The 16,104-nt window shown below is 46.2% G+C and overlaps 1 protein-coding gene across 1 annotated transcript in view; it reads right to left on the bottom strand.

The window, feature by feature from the left end:
* Positions 1-15,762, bottom strand: part of ARHGAP5 (Rho GTPase activating protein 5) — an 84,317-nt gene extending 68,555 nt beyond the window's left edge. Inside the window, exon 1 of the mRNA XM_073577838.1 lies at positions 15,509-15,762. The gene's annotated coding sequence lies outside the window, so the exon portion shown is untranslated. The remainder of the gene's footprint in view (positions 1-15,508) is intronic.
* Positions 15,763-16,104: the final 342 nt, after the last annotated feature.

Raw genomic sequence — 16,104 nt, 5'->3', positions numbered from 1 at the left:
CCCGATTCTTCCATGGTTTACTATGTGGTGGACTCTGGAAAAATGGCCACCAGAGATCTTGGCGCTGAGATCTCCATCTGGCATGCGCCACCCCTGGCAGCCATTTTCCCAGAGTCCACCGCATAGTAAACCATGGAAGTGCTGGGGCTTCAGGCTTTCACAAAATGTCAGCAGAGCCCCTGCACCACTGAACACCCGCAGCGTCACACATCGGAACACCCCCTCGTCCCAGCCTGTGGCCTGCAGCAACGCTCCACTCTTGCCTCCTCTCGCAGCGACCCTGGGAACCTGCTCCACCGCGGCCGGTAAGGTATATTCCAATTATTAGACGCACCCCCCCATTTTCCCCCCAAATTTTTGGGGAAAAAGTGCGTCTTATAATCCGAAAAATACAGTAAAAAATATTCGACTCCTTGATTAAATGAGGAAAATTATCCAGTATCACATGTCTGTCAGTGGCAAAAGTATGTGACCCTTTAGGATTAGCATAATTAGCAGATAATTTGAAGGTGAAATTAAAATTTGATGTTTTCAATCAATGTGATGACAATCAGGTGTGAGTAGGTGACCTATTTTATAGAAAGAACAGTGACATATCAAAGTCTGATCTCGACAACCAATATTTGCGCCAGCGAGATCGCTGTGTGTGACAGGGATCAGAGACCGGCCCCCCTGCTGGTTATCGCTGATCATGCAGCCATCGGCCAGGGCCGTTTTTCGATCGCTGTTCTGCTGGCCAGCGTGCATTGCTGCATGTGGCAGCGAGAGACCAGCAATCAGCGACGCTGGACACTGGTTTCCAAGGTAAACAGCGGGTATCCAGAAGTCGCGCGGCTCTTAGATACCCGATGTTTACATTAGAAACCAGCGTCGCTGATCCTGATCGCTGGGGCTGTCTATGTGACAGCTCACCAGCGATCAGCCTAATGATGTCCCAAAGATCCCATCATGTCGGATCGTTGGTGGGATCTCTGGGACATCGGGGGCTTAAGGTGTGTACTATTTTGCAAGGTCACAAAGGAACTCAAGGTAAACTCTAAGAAACTAAAGGCCTCACTCATATTAGCTAATGTTAAATTTGTGACACCACCATCAGTAGGACACTGAACAGCAGCACATTGCTGCCTAGCTGCAGTTTGTTTGAGTTCACACATATGTTAGGAGGCTACTAGAACAATGTTTTGTGGACAGAAGAAACTAAAATAGAGATATTTTGGCTTACATGAAAAGCTTTATGTTTGTAAAAAAAAATTCTGGACCAGAACAAATGCCATCATCAACGGAACAATTAATTTTGAATTTCATTTGCAAATTCCAGAAGAAAATGTCAGGACATTTGTCCAAGAGCTAAATCTCATCACAATGGGGGTCGTCATGCAGAAAGAAAAAGCCCCAACATGCACAAGTCGGTCTACAAAAGAAAGGTGAAGCAAGAACAATGTTTTGGAATGGCCGATCTTCATATTCTTTGGTTCCCTTTCTATACTTTTAGAACTTGTGAGAAAATCTGATTTCTTTCTGGGTCAAACTTACACAGACATCTGGAAAATTCTGAAGGGTTCACAAACTTTCAAGCACCACACTATACTAACCTCCCAAGATACTGTATCTTCTGCACGCAAATCCAAGCATTTAGCCTTAAAGAACCTTGTAAAATGACTATGCATGTGCACTGAAGGAATTCTAGAAGTGGCTACAAATAAGGAAGAGACAAATCGGTTCATTATGTTTTGGTACTGCACTTCTAGTTTTGCTTTACAAATACTTACGGGATGTAAAACACTTCCCAAAATACTACCAAGTAAAACGCTTCCTTAGGCCTGTTTCACACTTCCGTTTTTGTGTCCGCCAAACGGATCCGTTTCCGTTTTTTTGACGGAAACTGATGCAAACGGATCCGTTTTAAAAAAACGGATCCGTTTTTTTGACGGATCCGCGGTAACCACTAATGGAAGTCTATGGGACAAAAAAACGGATCCTGCAAAAAAATGGCGGATCCGTTTTTTTACGGACACCAACGGATTTTGACGGATTTGAAAAAACGGAAGTGTGAAACAGGCCTTAGAGAACAACTAGCTTTTCATTCACTCAAACTCTGACATGGATCTTTGGGGTAGAAAAAAAATCATTTCTTAAAAAAAAAAAAAAATTAAAAAAAACACAAAAAACTTTTTTGTATATTTTTTAATGCTTTGTTATGTACGGGGTGTTTCTTCCGCGTGAATTTACCTGGCAGTGCAATTTGGAGAATTTTTAGAAGCAGAAATGCTTGGAGATTACATGTTGCTTCTTTTTCACCCATGGGAAATAAACTGCACCATGTGCTACAGGGATTTTTCCCCACTGAGATCACTAAAACTAAAGGGGTTGATTAATCAAGATGGACCTTTTATGCACCAGTACTGAAGAGTCTGCGGGAGTAAGATGTGCCAAACATTCATGTGTAAGGCTGTGTTCACACACAGCATTTTTTTAGCGGTTTTTACCGCGGTTTTCACTATAAAACCGCTAAAAATAAGCTGCACAGTCATTTCTATGCATTTTGCACTTTTTGTGCACATTGATGCGTTTTTTACCGCGAAAAAAACGCATTGTGGTAAAAAACGCAGCATGCTCATTAATTTTGCGGATTTTTCCGCGGTTTTGGCTTCTCCCATGCGTTTAGAAACCGCTGCGGTAAAAAACGCATCAAAACCGCGCAAAAAATGCGCAAAAACCTCCGCGGGAAAAATAGGTGCGGTTTCTGGGAAGGGATTCAGGTTTTTGTGCAGAAATTTTCTGCAACGTGGGCACTTAGCCTTAGGGGAAGTCGGGAGATATACATGTTTGTGCCCACGACTATGTGAAATGGGTATGGGCACCTTTAGGCTCGGCGGCCTACAGACTTTTCTTGCCAATGGGGAGACAGAACACAGAGTTGTACTCAAGTTTACATACCCCAGCAGAATTTTTGCTTTCTTTGCCTTTTTTCAGAGAATATGAATGACAACACCAAAACTTTCTCCACTTATGGTTAGTGGTTGGGTGAAGCCATTTATTGTCAAACTACTGTGTTTTCTCTTTTTAAATCATAATGACAACCCAAAACATTCAAATGACCCTGATCAAAAGTTCACATACCCTGGTGATTTTGGCCTGATAATATGCACATAAGTTGACACAAATGGGTTTGAATGGATACTAAAGCAGCCACTGACGTTTCTGGATTGTGAGTCATGCAGAAAGCAAAAGAACTGTCAATGGATCTATGGGAAAAGGTAGTTGAACTGTATAAAACAGGAAAGGGATACAAAAAGTTATCCAAGGAATTCATAATGCCAGTCAGCAGTGTTCAAACTGTGATTAACAAATGGAAAATCAGGGACTCTAAAAACAAAACAACAGTTAGGTTAATTAGGTAGACCATCAAAAATTTCATCCACAACTGCCAGGAAAATTGTTCGGGATGAAAAGAAAAACCCACAAATAACATCAGCAGTCTGTTTCAAGATGCATATAAAGGAGGCACTTTGAAAAAAAATGGGCTGCATGGTCTAGTCGCCAGAAGAAAGCCATTACTGTGCAAATCCACAAAATATCTCACCTACAATACGCAAAACAGCACAGAGACAAGTCTCAAAACTTCTGGAACAAGGTAATTTGGACTGATGAGAACAAAATTTAACTTTTTGGCCACAACCATAAACGTTACAATTGGAGAGAGGTCAACAAGGCCTATGATGAAAGGAACACCATTCCTACTGTGAAGCACAGAGGTGGATCATTGATGTTTTGGGGATGTGTGAGCTACAAAGGCACAGAAAACTTGGTCAAAGTTGAAGGAAAGATGAATGCAGCACATTATCAGCAAATACTGGAGGCAAATTTGCAATCATCAGCCCGGAAGCTGTGCATGGGACGTACTTGGATGCTCCAACATGACATCGATCCAAAACACAAGGCCAAGTTGACCTGTCATTGGCTACAGCAGAACAAAGTGAAGGTTCGGGAGTGGCCATCTCAGTCTCCTGACCTCAGCATCATTGAGCCACTCTGGGGAGATCTCAAGCACGCAGTTCATGCTAGACAGTCCAAGAATTTACAGGAACTGGAGGCTTTTTGCCAGAAAGTGGGAAGCTTTACCATCTGAGAAAATAAAGAACCTCATCCACAGCTACCACAAAAGACTTCAAGCTGTCATTGATGTTAGAGGGGGCAATACACGGTATTAAGAAATGGGGTATGTAAACTTTTAATCAGCGTCATTTGGATGTTTTGGGTTGTCATTATGATTTAAAAAGAGAAAACACAGTAGTTTAACAATAAATGGCTTCACCCAACCACTAACCATGAGTGGAGAAAAAGTTTTGGTGTTAACATTCATATTCTCTGAAAAAAGGCCAAGAAAGCAAAAATTCTGCCCAGGTATGTAAACTTTTGAGCACAACTGTATGCAACAGGAGATGTGCGAGATCTGTCAGCATAAAATTCGCTGTGGTGACAATGGGTGTCTAGACACGCGTCACTAAGACAGAACATACACCAGGCTTTTCTATTGCATTCCTCTAGGGCCAGCTTCGAAGGTCCAAGTTTGATATTTCTGGAACAGACCACCATTTTCTAACCCGAACTCAACAGTGTCTTCAGCATATGTGAGTTTGGGCCACGATTCAGAGCCTGTATTTGAAGTGTGAAACCAGGAGTGGGTGATAAATACAGAAGTGGTGACGTGTTTCTATTATACTTTTCCTCTGATTGTTCCACTCCTGATTTTGGCTTACAAATACGGAGACAAAATACTCCAAGTGTGAACATGGCCCTTTTCAATACCATTCAAAAAAAAAAAAAAATACATTTGAGTGTAAATCATAACCTTCCTTTCAAGCAAAAAACTTTCTGCTACAAGCAACCTGTTAAACAATAACCAAAATTATCAAGGCAGAAAACAAATCCAATACACGACTAGGAGCATAATGAAAATGTTATTTGATCTGTGAAGCCAGATCATTCATGCATTCGCTTTCAGCTCAATTAGATACTTCCAAACAGAATAAGCCCAGGAGAAGTATTACTATGAGAGAACCTCATAGTACAAAGATACACATCTTCCCTGTATGAGAGAACCTTGCACTTTCAGGGTTTTAAAGGGAATCTGTCACCAGGGTGGTGCTACTCAATCTGAGAGCCAGATGATGTAGGGGTTTAGACCCCGATTCCAGTGATGTGTCACTTACTGGGCTCCCTTCTGTAGTTTTGATAAAATCCCTGCTTTATCTGCTGCAGATCTAGCAGTTCTCTGAATGCTGAGCTCTGTATAACCCTGCCCACACCACTGATTGGCCACTTTTTGTGTACCAAAGCTGCCAATCAGTGGTGTGTGTGGAGTTATATGGAGGACTACAGGGCAACAGGTTTACTAATCCTCTATGATAAATTCTGCTGATAAAACAGTGATTTCATCAAAACTACAGGAAGTAGCCCAGTGAGTGACACATCACTGGAATCAGGGTCTATAGCTCTACATTGTGATGCTCTCCATTTATATGGCAAAGACATGGTGACAGAATCCCTTTAAAAAGATTAAGAGAGCTGAAGAATATTGAATGGGAAGGCACAAGTTACACATGGCATAATGATGCGCATATTCATTCATTTTATATGCAATTGATGGGGATTTTTTTGCAGCTCTAGGTATTTGTTGCTTCCTTCATTCACTAAGGCTATGTGCCCATGTAGTTTTTAGTGCTGCGGATTTCTCCTTGTGGATTTTGTAAAATCCGCAGGTAAAACCGCAGGTCAAAAGACCTGCGGATTAGCCTGCGGTTTTGCCCTGCGGTTTCTCACCTCACAATGGTGAAGGTAGGAAACCGCAGCGGATTCCGCACAAAGAATTGACATGCTGCGGATTGTAACCCGCGGAAAATCTGCAGCATGTGCACAGCGTTTTTATTATTTCCATAGGAAATAAAGGTACTGTACAACGCAGCAGAATCCGCACCGTGTGCACATACCCTAAACCGGAGCAAGATCCTTGAAATAAATCTGCGATACAAAGGGTGCCTGAAAATATGTGCAACATTCACCATCCAACCTGATGGAACTGGAGAGGATCTGCAAGGAAGAATGGCGAAGGATCCCCAAATCCAGGTGTGAAAAACTTGTTACATCATTCCCAAGAAGACTCATGGCTGTAGTAGCTCAAAAGGGTGCTTCTACTCAATACAGAACAAAGGGTCTGAATACTTATGACCATGCAGGGTGGATAAAAATCAATGTTTTTTTAAAAAAAAAAAAAAATCGGATTTTTTTATTTAAATCGGATTTTTTTCAATAAACTGCTTTTTGAGGAAAATATTTTACCATCCAAAGGTTCTTCCATCATGAGATAAAGCTGAGTTGTTTAACTCAGTAGAATAAAGGCTGTATATGTGTAACATTCACAATGCCATGCTCTTCCAGAGGTTTCTGTAGGATTAGTGGGCAGTTTCTCTCCTATATTATCACAGACGCTCGCTTTACTTACGCAGTTCTCAAAACTGAATTTGACTCCGCAGAGGTCCCAGCCTCTTCTTCACGGCAAAAATGTTACAACATGAACAGAGTTGAGAAAAAGACCTTAATCCTATTGTTCTACAAACCTATGAATACAGAATCAACCCCTTCAGTGCCAAGTCCAAGAAGTTAGACAATATGTTTGATTGTTTGGAGTGGAAAAGATCTGCACAACACAAGAAGAATGTGAATCTAAAGGGGGTTTTACACTAAGCGATATCGCTAGCAATATCGCTAAAACGTCACTGGTTTTGTGACGTTATAGCGATATTGCTAGCGATATCGCTATGTGTGATACTTACCAGCGACCGGCTCCCCCCGCTGTCCATCGCTGATCGCGCGAGAATGTCCGGCTCCATTTCTCGTCGGGCGCTTCCTGCTGAGACTTCCTGCTGTGACGACGAGAGACGCGTGGAGGCGGGCGGGAGGACGCAGGATCGCTGTGTGTGAATGGTAAGTATCGTGCGCTGCGTCGCTGCTGCATCGCTGTGAGATCTTTGTGTGAAAGCTCACTAGCGATCATTTAGCGATGCACCAGCGATCCTGACCGGGTCGGATCGCTGGTCGGATCGCTGGTGCATCGCTAAATGTAAAAGGGCCTTAAGTGTGAGGAGGAGGAAGGGCAAGCAGACAAGAAAATGAAAGTGAAACTTTGAGCACAATACTGCAGCATAGCCACAGACAGACAAGTCTGGATCTGTTTGTGTGTACGATCTGAGGTTTATTACATTCTTTCCTTATAATGGCAGCAGGCCGTAAAAGAGACCCAGTTTGGGAATATTTTAATGAAGCTCCTTCGCCTATCGGTAAGGCAGGCATGCGTGCAAAATGCAAACGATGCAACAAAGAGATGCAAGGCCTGGTGGCGCGAATGAGGCAACATCATGAGAAGTGCAGTGATGAAGATGACCAAAGAAACACTTCTGAACAGGCAGGATCTTCAGGTTGGTAAACATTTTTATTGCATCCTATTTCTAAAGACTGAACTGTCATGTGTGAGAAAAATTATATTTCTTATTATTACTGCATGTTACTGTCATTTGGTACAGTTATGAAGAAAAACAAATATTCCTTTTGGGGCAGGGGCAGTGATGTGTTGTGTACAATAAGCAGAAATTGTATAAACAATAAAATAACAGCATTGACTTTTTTTTGTTTAGGGGAATTCATGGATTCTGGAAACTATCCACCTCCAAGATCACCATCATCCTGTTCTACAGTTTCAGAGTTATCCATCCAGTATAGTGCTTCATTAGCAGCAGCAGCAGCATCATCATCAGACACCCACAGCCACATATCACCATCACCCAAAAGGAAGAAAAAACCTTTACCTCCTGGAACCACCATAGATAGGTTTGTGATAAGAACTAGCAGATTAGAAAAAGAGTTGATTGATGAAAAAATTGCCCAGTTTATTTATGCAACAAACTCTTCTTTCCGTCTGACTGAGAACCCACATTTCATTAATATGGTTCAGTCACTGAGACCAGGATACAGTCCCCCCAGCAGAGCTGATGTTGCAGGGAAACTGCTGGATCAAGTGTATGACAGAAAAATGGAGCAATGTGCAACAGCTCTGGAGGGTAAAATTGTTAACCTAAGTATTGATGGGTGGAGTAATGTCCACAATGATCCTATTGTATGTGCTTGTATAACAACAGAAGAAGGTAAAGTCTTCCTTGCACAAACAACTGATACGTCAGGAAATGCACACACAGCAGAATACTTACAAGAAGTGGCAGTAAAAGCTATAACGACATGTGAACAAAAATTCAAATGTCTAGTACGCAGTTTGGTCACTGACAATGCTGCAAACGTATCCAAGATGAGAAGAGATTTAGAAGAGCAGGGAGGGAATACAAAGCTGCTAATAACATATGGTTGCAGTGCTCATTTGCTGCACCTCTTAGCCAAAGACTTAAGTGTTCCAGAAATAAAGGCTAATGTTGTTGAAATTGCTAAATACTTCCGTAATAATCATTTTGCTGCAGCAGCTCTGAAAAGGATGGGTGGAACCAAGCTAACGCTCCCACAAGATGTTAGATGGAACTCTGTGGTGGACTGTTTTGAGCAGTATATCAAAAACTGGCCTATTCTGATGACACTTTGTGAAGAAAATCGAGATAAAATAGATGGCACTGTCACGGCCAAAATCCTCAACATTGGGCTTAAGAGAAATGTTGAACATATGCTGAGCTTCCTGAAACCCATCTCTCAAGCTTTAAACAAAATACAGAAAAATAGCTGTTTTATTGCGGATGCTGTTGAAATTTGGAAGGAACTGAGTGAACACTTAAAAACAGAACTACACATGGACAGAATTAAATTACAAGCAGTAAACAAACGAATGGGACAAGCACTGACTCCAGCTCAGTTTTTGGCAAATATTGTCAATATCCAATATCAGGGTCAAAACCTAAGTGCTGAGGAAGAGGAGTTAGCTATGACATGGGTATCCAGCAATCATCCATCTTTAATGCCAACTATAATAAACTTCAGAGCTAAGGGGGAACCACTCAAGAAATATATGTTTGCTGAAGATATTTTAAGTATGGTCACACCAGTAAACTGGTGGAAGTCACTTAAGCGCTTGGATTTAGAGACTGTTCAAGTAATGATTTCACTTTTAACAGCAGTAGCTTCTTCTGCAGGCGTTGAAAGAATATTCTCTTCCTTTGGACTCATTCATTCTAAATTGAGAAATCGGTTGGGACCCAATAAAGCAGGAAAGCTTGTTTTTCTTTTCCAGATTATGAATAGGAACAAAGAAGAAGATGATGATGATGATGACGACAAGTGAGCTACAGAGGACAGCAGGGACAGTAGTATTTAAGTTTTTCATGTGTCGGCTGGGCTGACAGTCTAAGTTTCTTAAAATATATATATATTTTGTTTAGCCAAAGTAGTTAACAAACATGGATGTTTGTTTAAGCAAATAACTTATGCTGTAATGTTGTTATTGCTTCAGTTGAATAAATCTATTTAAATTGTTATTAAGGTCAGGATTATTTTTCTCCTTCCTAAGTACAACAGAACAGTGGTGTCCAAATATGAATGATTAACCCATTAAACTGGGGAGAAAAAAGTAATATAAAAAGAGATTCTAAAAATCTTCATCTACTTGCATGTTAAAGTAGCAAGAACTAGTTTAGGTAGAAACTTTGATTTAAGTCACTGATTTAAATCAAGCCTTACTGACTAGTGATTTAAATCGTGATTTAAATCAGTTAGATTTAAATCAAATCCACCCTGTGACCATGTGATATTTAGTTTTTTCTTTTTTAATAAATTAGCAAACATTTCTACATTTCTGTTTTTTTTTTTCAGTCAAGATGGGGTGCAGAGTGTACATTAATGAGGAAAAATGAACTTTTTTGAATTTACCAAATGGCTGCAATGAAACAAAGAGTGAAAAGTTTAAAGGGGTCTGAATACTTTCCATACTCACTGTACATGTGTCTCTAGTCTATAGGGACGCTCTCAGGGTGACTCCACACCGATCACGTTTGTGTTGTATCACACTCGGGCGCATAAGAAAAGTTCCTATAGTCAGAAACCACAGGGGACTGTACATTGTGTATTCACCAGCAGAAAATCTCCTGCAAACGCTGCAAAATCTATCTGCAGCATAGACTGACCGAAGCGGCGTGTGCAAGATCTGCAGAGTGTCAATATCAGACCGGTGCCAAGCGCCCTCCCCACACCTAGGAGCTATGCAAGGGATACCAAGGTTACCGGGACTCATGCATTTCACCCTACAGCATCCATCAGGGCTGGACAAAGATGGCGTCCAGGCAGTACAAGCCTGCATCTTATCGGGACATTAGTCAATACAGTTCCGGGGATCATCTAAGATTCCACAGTAATAACGACCACAACTTTACAGTATGGGCCATTACATTATGGGATCTTGGGCTTGGAAGGCACTTGACAACTGCAGCCCATCAGTTGCTGCTGACGGTCAACACAAATCATGTGACTACCCCTACAGGAGGAAGAGAAGAGACCCGCGGGGGAACACGAGTAGCAGTAGCAGGGAATGGTGGAGTCCTGTAAGTAAGGATCTGATTTGCTTTTTGTAGAGAATCTGTCAGCAGGTGTTTGCTATAAAATCTGAGAGCAGCACGACGTAGGGGAAGAGAAGAGTCCAATTCCAGCAATGTATCACTTACTGGGCTGCTTGCTGTAGTTTTGATACAATCCTCGTTTACTGTCCTGTAGATGTAGCAGTGGTCAGAATACGGAGCTGTGCGTAACCCGCCCGCGTCATGGCCAACTGACTTGGTCCTCTTTCTCTGCCCAATTGCAAAGATCCCACCTGCTTTGGAGGTGTTAGCAGCCCCCGACCTCTTGGGTCCCTACGTGGTTGCACAGCTTGCACCAACAGTGTGGTCGCCCTTGCCTCTGGCAATGTAGAGGCTATTTCACTGCACTGCTGTCGCACAATCGGGGCACAGACGTATACTTTGGGTCAAAAAGAGAGAAATCTATATTATATCTATTGATCACAGATCCTTAGTGTAAAGACTTGAGGAATCACAGAAGTTTACACACCATGCGCCATACCTGCCCTCTACCTATGGCAACCGTTAGCGTTGCCTAGCAACAGGCCAGTCTCTACAAGTGAGCAAAATATACGTGATGCTATACTGACATAGGAATTTTTTTTTTATAAAAATACTCAAAAAAGCATTGGCGTTATCAATGAAATAATGCATCATTAAGCAGCTGCATTCATTTAATAAAAAAAACAAAAAAAAAAAACAGCCTACTTTATAATTCTTAAGTCACTCTCAAAATGTAATTTCAGGAGTCACCGACCTTCCACTTAACGGGAGACGAAATGCCCTCTCGACAGTTTGGACCTGCAGAGTGTTTGCACCGCTGGTCTGAGTGACGCGCGCTGAGCCGCTGTAGCAGGGATCCGGCCGACGTCAAAAAACAGCTTGCAAATGCTGTGCTCCTTACCTAGGAGATGGGCCACTGCCATCAAGACTATTGAGGTAACCTTGGCAACGGGCAGTAAACAATAGGATTAAAAATCACTCCGCTTTCAGAAGATATATAAGGGGTAAATTGCAAAGTTGATGGTTTTTAGACACTTTGCAATTTTACCCATTAACTAGTGGTAAAAAAAAAGTGATGTCAAAAGAAAATAAACAAATGGGAAAGGTTCCATCGCCATCACCTCCAATACAATATAGTTTGGGCACAGCAGCGTTCTTGCAGTCAAATATGAAATAAATAGGTGTTTCTTGTTAGTAACTGGTCAGGCTTTGTTCTGAGCAGAAACTTAGACTCTCACCAAGGTCACATATGATGGGACAAACCCCCGCTGCAGAGGGCACCTGCCGGGAATTCAGGGCACCTGTCGGGAATTTAGGGCACGCTGCAGAGGGCACCTGTCGGGAATTTAGGGCACGCTGCAGAGGGTACCCTGCCGGGAATTTAGGGCACCTGTCGGGAATTTAGGGCACGCTGCAGAGGGCACCTGTTGGGAATTTAGGGCACGCTGCAGAGGGCACCTGTCGGGAATTTAGGGCACGCTGCAGAGGGTACCTGCCGGGAATTTAGGGCACGCTGCAGAGGGTACCTGCCGGGAATTTAGGGCACGCTGCAGAGGGTACCTGCCGGGAATTTAGGGCACGCTGCAGAGGGTACCTGCCGGGAATTTAGGGCACGCTGCAGAGGGTACCTGCCGGGAATTTAGGGCACGCTGCAGAGGGCACCTGCCGGGAATTTAGGGCACGCTGCAGAGGGCACCCGCCGGGAATTTAGGGCACGCTGCAGGGGGTACCCGCCGGGAATTTAGGGCACGCTGCAGGGGGTACCCGCCGGGAATATAGGGCACGCTGCAGAGGGTACCTGCCGGGAATTTAGGGCACGCTGCAGAGTGTACCTGCCGGGAATTTAGGGCACGCTGCAGAGGGCACCTGCCGGGAATTTAGGGCACGCTGTAGAGGGCACCCGCCGGGAATTTAGGGCATGCTGCCGATTATCAGATGTTCTACACATGGCGGATTTGTGGAGCAGAAAACGAACAACCACAAAAAGCTCCTAATGACAGCGCTGGCCAGATGGGCACGCTCCGGACATCACAGATCGCTAGCAGAAAAATATGCAGCCGCCAGGACGTTTAGAGGTGCGTTCACACACCCGGATCTACCGCACTTCACGGCCATCTGATCCGCAACCTGCAGATTTCCGGCCACACTGGACGTTATTCTCCAATGAAAACTTTGCTTTACTCAGTGGGTGGATAAGATTAGGTAAAATCTCATCCATTTTGCTGCGGATTATCTGCGTCCAACTCCATAGGCAAAATCCACAGTGTGCTCTGCCACTAAGGGGTGATGAGCGATTGGGAAGGGGGATTCCTGGCGCACAGGTCCAGTATTCAGTATCTGATCTGCTCTGGACTTTGACACTTTCCTTCTGCACCAAGATTAAATATATGGCCACAAGCGGGCCATTGGGGTTAACCCCGAGAGTGCTGGCCGTGGCAGCGATGTGGGAAATCATAAAGCAAATAGTAATCCGTAACCTCAGTGCAGCTTTCACTGCAGCAGCAATAGAGGAAGTGACCGCAACCAAAGCAAGAACCTTCGGTGAGTCACCAGCCGTGGAGAAAGAAGACGTCACAGCCTGGCACATGGACCAAGGTGGGACCCCCAGGCCAGCCATGTGTATGGGGCACGCAGGGTTGGTAGCGGACTGGTGCCCTTCTGGAACAAGTAGAAAGTGCCTCTATGGATGAGTGAAATATTGATTGGGGGCAAATAAAATATCCACCCTGTCCACGAACCCCAATCAGGAAATGAGCAGGGCACATGCTGACAGCTTACTGACCCACTATAGCGCTCACATATTCCGCGGCACGGTACAAACATTCTCCCCATTCCCACCAGTCTGTGATGTCTGATGGAGGGTGGGCTTCATAGGATGCCTCTGTGCATTCTAGGAATGTGGGAGGAGACACCAGCACCCCTGGAAAGAGAACATACAAGCTCCGTGCAGATGACGGCCGCGGACCCTGCTGCTGACCACGTATTGGGGGCAATGCCACCCGGGTGTGATGCTGGGACACTGTACTCTTGGTGACATGTCACCCACTGCGCCATCAACGGTACCCCCCAATCTGCAGGTTTTCAGCCAGTAGACACCCCTTCCCCTCCATACAAATCTGAGCTAGGGGTATAACGGTGCACGGGCCCAGCACTGTACCCCGGCGTTCAGGTGTATATAAGGCAGGGCACACAGCAGCACAACTATCGCTGCCATGAAATGGTTACTGTCCGCAGATTCCGCCTAATTCCTCCACGTACAATCACCGGCTGCACAAAGCCATCTGGCAGCGGGGATTAGAGGGGGGGGTCCTGGTGCCCTGGCGGTGCAGGGGGCTGACGTCCTCTTACTGATGCTGGAGAATTACAGTGGCAATATGCTGTCGGGCAACAGAACGCAGTGGGGGTGGGGGGTACACAGTACCAAAACGGATCGTAGTGGGGGGTGCACAGTACCAAAACGGACCGTAGTGGGGGGTGCACAGTACTGTAACGTAGTGGGGGCTGCACAGTACCAAAACGGACCTCAGTGGGGGGTGCACAGTACTGTAACGTAGTGGGGGCTGCACAGTACCAAAACGGACCTCAGTGGGGGGTGCACAGTACTGTAACGTAGTGGGGGCTGCACAGTACCAAAACGGACCGTAGTGGGGGGTGCACAGTATTGTAACGTAGTGGGGGCTGCACAGTACCAAAACGGACCGTAGTGGAGGGTGCACAGTACTGTAACGTAGTGGGGGCTGCACAGTACCAAAACGGACCGTAGTGGGGGGTGCACAGTACCGTAGCGGGAGTAGGGGGTGTTGCACCGTACCGTAGTGGTGGTTGACAGTACCATAGTTGGGGTGGTGGGATAGGTGCACAATATCAGTGTGTGTGGGTGCACAGCACAGTACCGTTGGGGAGGCGTGCACAGTACCATAGTGTGTGTGTGGGGTGCACCGTACCGTTTGGGGGGGTGCACAGTACCGTACCGTTGGGGAGGCGTGCACAGTACCATAGTGTGTGTGTGGGGTGCACCGTACCGTTTGGGGGGGTGCACAGTACCGTACCGTTGGGGAGGCGTGCACAGTACCATAGTGTGTGTGTGGGGTGCACCGTACCGTTTGGGGGGGTGCACAGTACCGTACCGTTGAGGAGGCATGCACAGTACCATAGTGTGTGTGTGGGGTGCACCGTACCGTTTGGGGGGGGTGCACAGTACCGTACCGTTGAGGAGGCGTGCACAGTACCATAGTGTGTGTGTGGGGTGCACCGTACCGTTTGGGGGGGGTGCACAGTACCGTACCGTTGGGGAGGCGTGCACAGTACCATAGTGTGTGTGTGGGGTGCACCGTACCGTTTGGGGGGGGTGCACAGTACCGTACCGTTGGGGAGGCGTGCACAGTACCATAGTGTGTGTGTGGGGTGCACCGTACCGTTTGGGGGGGGTGCACAGTACCGTACCGTTGGGGAGGCGTGCACAGTACCATAGTGTGTGTGTGGGGTGCACCGTACCGTTTGGGGGGGGTGCACAGTACCGTAGCGGGAGGAGGAGGTGTTGCACCGCTCCGTAGTGGTGGGTGCAGAGTACTGTATCGGGGTGGGTTGCACGGCACCCTACCGGGGAGAGGGGGGTGCACCCCTGGGCCGCACAGAGAGGCAGCATACCCCCCACAGGCTGGCTGGGATGGCAGAGTGGGGGCCTCACCCCGGCCCCCCGGGTCACCTCTGGCCTCAGCATCTCACAGCTGTCTCCCGCATCACACCGGCTGATCCACAGCTCACACACCGGCCCCGCACTGTGCCAGCGAGAACTTCTACGCATCCTCCGGGTGCAGACAGGACGCCTAGCGGCAGCCACAGCTCGGTGATGTCCGCCCCGGCAGCTCCTGACAGCCCCGGCCTGCCTCCGCCGTGCCGCCTCTCCTCACCTGTGCAGCGGTCTCATGTCCCGTCGTGTCCCCAGCACTGCTCCTCCGCTATCCCGGGCCGCGCTGCTCTGCCCCTGCAGCCGCCGATCCCTCCGCGCCGCTCCGGCTCTCTCCAGTAATGGCGGCGTAGCGACACCCCCCCTTCCCCAGGCCCGATGGAAGCGTCGCGAACGCGGACCTGTGTGCGCGCATTCCCTGAGAATCCTCCAGCTAGCTGACGTCATCCACAGCAGTAACGTCATCACCGGGAACGGATCGCCCTTCACGTCAGGCCCCGCCCCTCTTCCTTCCTGGACACGCCCCTTCACATTTTACGTGAACAACACTCCCGCTCCATCCCATTTACGGCTCCGCCCATCGTTCTTCGCCCCGCCCACTTATCCTAGCACAAAGTACTGTGGGAAATGTAGTTTTGCAGGCATTAGCGCAAAACAGAAGATAATATGCATAGTGAGACATTCTGCGGAGTCCGCTCCTCTGCACGGAGAGAAGGTTGGACCGGTCCACAGTCTATTATTATTAGCCCTCAGATGTCTGACGGGAAAGAAAAGCTCAAGACTGGCAAATTATCAGCCCTAGCCAGATGTGCTGCCCCC

Source organism: Dendrobates tinctorius, unplaced genomic scaffold (assembly GCF_039654945.1).
Source record: "Dendrobates tinctorius isolate UK_male_01 unplaced genomic scaffold, ASM3965494v1 ptg000057l, whole genome shotgun sequence".
NCBI lineage: Eukaryota > Metazoa > Chordata > Amphibia > Anura > Dendrobatidae > Dendrobates > Dendrobates tinctorius.
Note: the sequence above shows the minus strand (reverse complement) of the source record. Positions and strands in the feature narration are given on the sequence as shown.